Source organism: Colossoma macropomum, unplaced genomic scaffold (assembly GCF_904425465.1).
Source record: "Colossoma macropomum unplaced genomic scaffold, Colossoma_macropomum, whole genome shotgun sequence".
Lineage (NCBI taxonomy): Eukaryota > Metazoa > Chordata > Actinopteri > Characiformes > Serrasalmidae > Colossoma > Colossoma macropomum.
The window spans coordinates 22,048,045-22,055,439 of NW_023494790.1; the positions used below are offsets into that span (position 1 = coordinate 22,048,045).

Here is a 7,395-nt window from a genome sequence, read left to right on the forward strand (position 1 = left end):
ACCTGTAAATAGCCTGGGCTAACAAAGGAAGAGAGCTCTGAGTTGTGCTGTGTTTGAGGATGGAAAGAGAACACAGTGTGAGTGTGTGTATGTGTGTATGTGTGTGTGTGTGTGTGTGTGTGTGTGTGTGTGTGTGTGTGTTTGTGGTGGGAGGGGGGATCTGAGTGTGACAGATTTATTCCTCTCTGCTCTAGCCGGATGAGAGGGGGCCATAAATAAGGTGGGAGAGGAGAAAGCTCTCCATTGAACATAATCAAGTAGATCCTTTAGACTCACATCCGTCACTCTGGTGGGTACAGTGACAACAGGGGGTCCAAGGTGAGGTCAGGGTAGCTCCCTTTAACCCTGGCCTAACCCAGCTTACCTCCACCACACTTACGCTACCGGCTATATGGGGAAAGTGCTGTGATTAAGAATATAAATAAACAAACACACATCAGACCTGCCTCACATAACCTGCAGTTCTCTCATGCTGAGAGGTGTTTTAACAATACCTACATGCTACAAACTGGTTTCCAATAAGCACCAATGAAAACTTAACATCACTGTCATTTTAACAACGTGAGCAATATGTTTAAGCGGCAAATCAAATGCAGTGCTGGATGATGGGTCTATGCTGGGTCCGGATAATTAAACTGTTTAGATGTAAACAAAGTTTAGTGGTTAGATGTGAAATACCCTGTTCTAAAGAAACTTGGACAGCCTGAACTGTTCACATCTGTGTTGAGAGGAACCAGACATCCGAAGCATGCAATGCCTCTAAAAGCTACCTCAGAGTAAGCTTTTATGCAAAACAGTTACAAATATGCTGCCTGATGCCCAACGCGTTATTTTGTTATAGCTTTGCAACAAAGTTTTGGTCTAAAACATAAATTTTTTTTTTATTCATTCTCAGCAGAGTGTTATGCGCAGGGTATTGTGAGGCAAAATAGCCCCTTAAAGAAAACTTAATTTTTTGTTTTTACTGTGTACATAAAGTTTAACACTGAATCTTCACTCATGTTACCGTCATATCAAAAAAATTAAACATATCTTTCAGTGTTTTTTTCCTGTAGCTCCTTTGAAAAGGCCAGCTACACTTAACATGCAAATGTGTGAATATTTTATGGAAGAATCAACAAAAACAGATCAATATAAATTGTCCAAAATTACTTGGGATAAAATCTTGTTTCATAAACATACATTAATTTTAAGAGTGTTTTTTGCTTCTCTTACAAAATTACTATTTTGGAAACTGTAGGTTTCGTTACTAGAACAACATGTAGTTTAATAAAAGCATTTTTAAATTAGTAATCTAAAGTCTACATTGATCCAGGTCTGAAAAAATTGACATTTTGAACGATGTGCCCTGGAATCAAATTAGCAGGCTGCTCTCAGTTCTGTTAAGCCCTACCTGATTACTTGCTGTCATTTGGCAGTCAACAACAATTAACATCATTAATACATCCTGACAAAACAAATCACTGTGCCAACACTGAAACTGCTACATTAGGACACACAGCATGCTTTCAATTAAGAAGGAAAAAAATAAGAAAGTGCTGAATATGTTCAACTTTCACTAAGCTAAGTGTATACTAAGATTATTCGAATTAAATTTGTGGTTAGTTGATGAAGATTTCATATCAAGATTTATATGAAATCTCACTAATATCAGCATTCCTTAATCAATCCCACTGATTCTGAAATGTCAAAAAAAAGACAGAAACAAGTGAGGGTTAATTAACAAGGTATTACATCAGTGGTCAGCAGCTTAAATGTGGTCGTTTTGTCAGGCCATGCCAAGTACTATTTTGGCCAAGTAAACATGTTCTTTATTACGTAAAAAGAAAATGATTTTTCTTTTTAAAATAAGCAGGATTGTGCCTTGCTGAACTTTTGAGCTACTTTCAAGGTGCATGCCTCTATATACTAATTCTCACCGCCTATTACAATAATATCCCACCTCAGGCTTGCAAAATATCTTTTCTGCTGAGGGATCACATCCCTAAATTTAAGAGTGCTGACAAGTATTTGGTCATTTGTCTATTATATATATATATTTTTTTACTAGCAGTGCTTGTTTCTCTACATTTAAATATAAATTATCTTCTTTTCTAAAAGGAGTTAAGGTAGGATGAAAAGTAGACTGTAAGACATGTGGCATGTATAGTAGCTGTGGGGTACAAAGCATCCGCACAAAACTATAAACTTTTTTTTTTTTTGGTGTTGAGAGCCGTCATAAATCTGGATTTTCAGGTCTCAAAGAATTTAGAGCAATCAAAGTTGCACTATTAAAATAGCTTAAAATTTGATGTTAAACTACTTGCTATACCAGTAACTATATAAATGATGCTCACAATTTTGGCCAAACAGTTAATCAAAAAGTAAACATTCTCTTTAGACCCCTATGGCACCAAAAAGCTTCATTAATAGCATTCCAAACAAGTGCTGAGGGAAAAACGTTGCTTTGTATGACATAAGCTTTGTACCAGCCCTGACCAATTTCATGTTCCGGTTCAATGTTCTGTAAGTAATGATCTGAAGAAACAACAAACATGTTTACACAATAGGCTGTGACCATCTATTGAAATCGCCAATCTGTGTTAACCACAATGTCACTCAGTTACAATTAAGTGACAAGCTACCATTAACGCACAACCCTATTGACCACAGTCACATAGGGTACATACAAACTAAGTGCATCGAAATATGTCGGACACAATGTCAGCAGTACTGAAAAATGCTACATATTTCTTTAAGTTAAAATCCTTTCCTGTAAAATTTCTGCCTGTTTTCTCTGTAATGGCATATGGATCCACGAAGCAGAATTAATGTTCTCTGACCATGTACCTCAATCATCTTGTGCAGTCATTTATTTGCCATGTGTATCACAGCAGGATATGATCAGCAAACTGAGAAATGGTAAATTCACACACAACAAAAACTGAGCCAGCCATCGCTGGAGCAAGACATAAGGAGCTGGAGCTGGTAGACTTGCAGTATATAGAACAACTTGCGTTATGTTCACATTTACTCTGTTTTTTCATACATCTACATTTAATGTGTCATGGAGTCTTCAAGAGGCAGCAAACTCTTTATTATAAACAAATGTAAAAATACCAGACATAAATTTAACAGATAATCTGTGATTATCAAATAAAGCCACACCTTTATACACACAGCAGGCCTTTGAAAAGAGGAGATTTCACAGGTACACATACTAAACTAGTACCTACAGCTGGAGAGGGACTAATAGATTTTATTTTGCTCAGCTCTATCTCGGTCACTTTTGCAATTTTCAAAGCATCCACTTTGCTGGCTACCTTTTGACAGGCTGAGGACAGCACCATGTACCTGTTTTAGTTGTCAGGCATGCTTCACCGCTCGAGCAAACAGGCACAAGCAAACTGGAAGTGAGATGCCGGGCTATGTCTCTTGCTGTATCTCTTTCGGTATCTGGCCGGACACAAGGGGAGGCCAAATGGATTTAGGCTGCACACATGTCTATACAGAATGTTCCAGCTATACATTTAGACTAAAGGCAGAATTCATAACAGTGTGCAAAACAGTCCAGCTATGAGGAAATGTAACATTTATAAAAAAGGAAATAAAAAGAAAAAGCTCTACCAATTCACTGGCAGAAAGCAAGAATATCCATCCGTCAGCTGAAGTAAAGTAGCCTACACAAGCACACAACCACATTCCCTCACATTCTTTAGCCCAAATGTAGAGCACATGGCTAATAACCCTTGAAATGGAAATGTTATTCTCTTCTATCTCAGCTTTTCCCTACTGCTCTCCGCGCTCCCTGTTAACGTACATGTGCGAAGCCCGGGTGACAGCATGACAGGTGAATGCGTTGTTTCAAGGGAAGGGAAGAGAGTGAGGTGTACTTTTGAATATCGCATAAGAGAAGCGATGACGCTAAATCTCCGTAGGCACTTCGGGAGCAGGCGACTGCAACTTAAAATCAGCGTATCATTTTCAAAATAAAGAAGCAACTCGTAGCCAGCGGATATTTGTTTCGCTCAAAAACGTAAACACCTCGCTGCCGGCATGCTGCCGAGAGAGAGATCCTTAAGCACGGATTTTGCACTCCTGATGCTAAGCACTCACAACGAACTGCTTTCCAGGGGGTGAAAACAAACCCAAGAAAGAATACAACACAATTAGAATATTTTTGACAAAATTACTGTCGCCATTATCCTTCAACTATCAGTGCTTGTGTGTTGGTGTATCAAAGTTGGTGTGTGTTTGTGTGTGTGTGTGTGTGTGTGTGTGTGTGTGTGTGTAGGAGGTGACAGAGACAGAGTTGTATACTCACAGTTTGAGCTGTCAGGTCACTCAGGTTCGGCGCTGTATCAGGGGCTCATCCTCTCAGCGCTTATCCCACCGCAGGACACAAAGACAGAGGAGGAGAGAGAGAGAGAGAGAGAGAGAGAGAGAGAGAAAGAGAGACTGAGAGGCAGAGAGACAGAGAGGGAGGGACAGAACGAGAGAGACAGAAAGAGATAGAGAGGGTCTTCCCTCCTCTCCAGCGCTACACGCTTGTAGAAGTAAGACAGGGGGAGAAGGAGAGAGAGAGAAAGAGAGAGAGTAGAAGACACAGAGAGAAGTGAAATGGGGTGTTTTGGTCGATGCGATCTGTGTGCCGGTCCTAGAAGAAAAAGCGAGCGTCAGAATGAGTGCGGCTGCTTCTTTGGCGTGCTGTGCGTGTCTTCACACATAGCTGGGAGCCCAGTGCGGTCAACCACACGCGTCTGCACACGAGCACACATACACATACAGTGGAGGGGGGGAAGGTGGGGGTAGCGCCTAGGCATTCACTCACTCGCTGTGGCTTACACTGTGAGAAACATCAGAGAGAGAGAGACAGAGAGAGAGAGAGAGAGAGAGAGAGAGAGAGAGAGAGGAGGGAGGGAAGGAGGGAAGGAGGGACAGAAAAAGAGTGGGGGAAGGAGGAGGAGGAGAAAGCGGAGGAGGAGAGGATGCGCTGACAGTTTCACGTGAGCTCCTCGCCTGCGCTGACCGCTAACACAGTTTCACGCGAGCTTTTCGCCAGCTCTGACCGCTAACACAGGCTGACAGGTACTGAACGACAGAAGCAAGAGACGTATCGCTGTCCTCAGCTTCCTCTCCTATCTCTCCCTCTCTCTCTCTCCCTCAAAATCTCACTCGCTATAAACATATGTCCTCTCCTTTCACACAGTTAGCAGTCAAGAGTGCGTGTGAGAGAATGCTGATATAATGATCTCTGATGCAGCCCTCATTCTAAAAAAAACTATTTTCCTCTTGTGACGTATTTTGACAAGATTGGCTACAATTGAGCAAGCAATGCACCAAGAATGAGGCAGTTTTTTAATGGTGTGTAAGTGTGTTGGGTAGATTTCTTAGCCCCTTAAAGCCTAAGTGCCAGTATGTGGGCCACACTTCAGTTTGTCATTCTCATAACTACAGATCTTGCATGATAGTTTCGTTTAAGCTACTAGGAGCATAATGATACACACAATTTAAAATTCAATTCAGTACTATACAGTGGTGTCTTAATATTGTACATTCGGTGAAACAGCAAAGAAAGAGTACCTCAATACACGGACATATGCAAAAGTTTAGGCACCCTGGTTAAATGACATATACTGCTTATTTACTAAATAATTTAAAATAAGTAAACATCCTATTGAAATAATGTACTTCAGAACATTTCACTGCACAATTAAAAGAACTGAATAACCTGGAATGTACAGAGCATTAAATCTGACTGCAAAAATTTGCAAAAGTTACTACAATACGCTATTTTGTCTTAAGCCTTTTCACTTAATTGCTCTATTTTAAAATATTAGGTTATGAAAAGGTACAAATATGCACATCTGCCCTGGGAAAAGCATATTTAAAGTACATATGTAATTAGGCCTTAAACCCTTTGTTGCACGTTTGAGAGTACATTTACATTGTTTGTATCCACACAGTGGCTTTTTATTCCAGTGTTAATGTTAATTTGTTAGTATTTGCATGCCATGCACAGCTTATATGCATTTGACTTTGTTGTGTAACATATTTTCAGGTTCGATGTGATTTTCAATTCTGAAACCAAGATTCAATTAAATTTTCGGTATTTTGCATGTTAAAAATGAGTGTGGGGATGTGCATAACGCAAGACCCTCTTCTCTCGGTCCACTTTACTCTGATAGGATGCACCTAGATCTCTAGTTCTGATTGTTGTCAGTGTTTTCCACTAAAGATATTAAATGAGAGACCATTGGAAGAGACTGAGGGTTAAATTGGCAGTACGGTTTTAAATTTCAACACTCCATTTCAATTTTGATTTTTCGTATATGCATTAAAATCAACTCTTAGTACCTCCTGAATAATATTAGTTACTGAATAATTCATAGCAGTTACTGAATAACAGTAGTTACTGAATAACAGCATTTACTGAATCATTCATAGTAGTTACCGAATGATTACCTTTAAGAGGAGCGGCTGGATAATAAGCCTAGGAGGTTAAGAATTGCAATCTGGTATTGATCATAAAATAGTGATTCTAAACTTCTGAACCACTTCTGATCCAACTGCTTTATTTGGTTTTATAGTTGGTGAATAGTTTTTAACTTTCTGAAGATACAGCCCTAATCTACCCTCTCACCCCTTTCTCCCCAGTCCACACAAATTTATTCTTATCAGTCTTTTGCCCTGTTCGGACAGGATTAGTTTTATAAGGTGAGGTAGCGTAATTTTTACTGGCATTTCTCTGTGAATATAGACCTGTCCAAATGTGCCATGTCAGTCATTTTTACTGTCTGCACACTGCAGTGTCAGTAAAGGTTCCAGCGCCTTTTACCTTCTATAAAATGAGAGGCAGAAATAACCTCAGGTTATATTAATCCCATGCGGATCGACATGTCGGTAACAACTCTCATTTTCTGTGGAAAAGGAGTTTAAATGTGGAGACACTCAAACAAGCGTTTACTTGTTTTCTCTGTGGCTAAAATTAAGCTGATATACATGGTCCTACCTCAAGTACACAACACAGAACATTAAAATGTAACAAAATAGAAAAAAACATTTGATTTTACATGGTAAGTGTTGGCTATGAATTTCCAACAAGGCTAGTGATGCAGTGCAGGACAGATAATTAGAACAAATTAAATAAAGTTTCAGCATGTTTTCTACTCTTTTGTGGGCTAAAGATTGGGTGTAAATAGAGTAGCCACTCCCATCTCATTCGCATCTGTCATTTGCACCGATATTTCTTATCTTGTACGAATTGGTCATGAACACTATAGACATCCGATGGTAAACTCGCATTACCCACAGCCTCCCCTAGGGAAAACTAGTCCTGTCCCAATAGTACTTTAGTGACATGTCTATTACGCAGTTTTGGGTATTTTTAGTTAATTAAAAATTAATATATCTCCA

The 7,395-nt window shown here is 39.5% G+C and overlaps 1 protein-coding gene across 2 annotated transcripts in view; it reads right to left on the reverse strand.

Annotated features, from left to right (window-relative positions):
* rbfox3a (RNA binding fox-1 homolog 3a) overlaps window positions 1-4,426 on the reverse strand; it is a 482,492-nt gene extending 478,066 nt beyond the window's left edge. For both annotated transcript variants that reach the window (XM_036572522.1, XM_036572521.1), the window contains exon 1: window positions 4,304-4,426. The gene's annotated coding sequence lies outside the window, so the exon portion shown is untranslated. The remainder of the gene's footprint in view (window positions 1-4,303) is intronic.
* Between the last annotated feature and the right edge of the window lie 2,969 nt (window positions 4,427-7,395).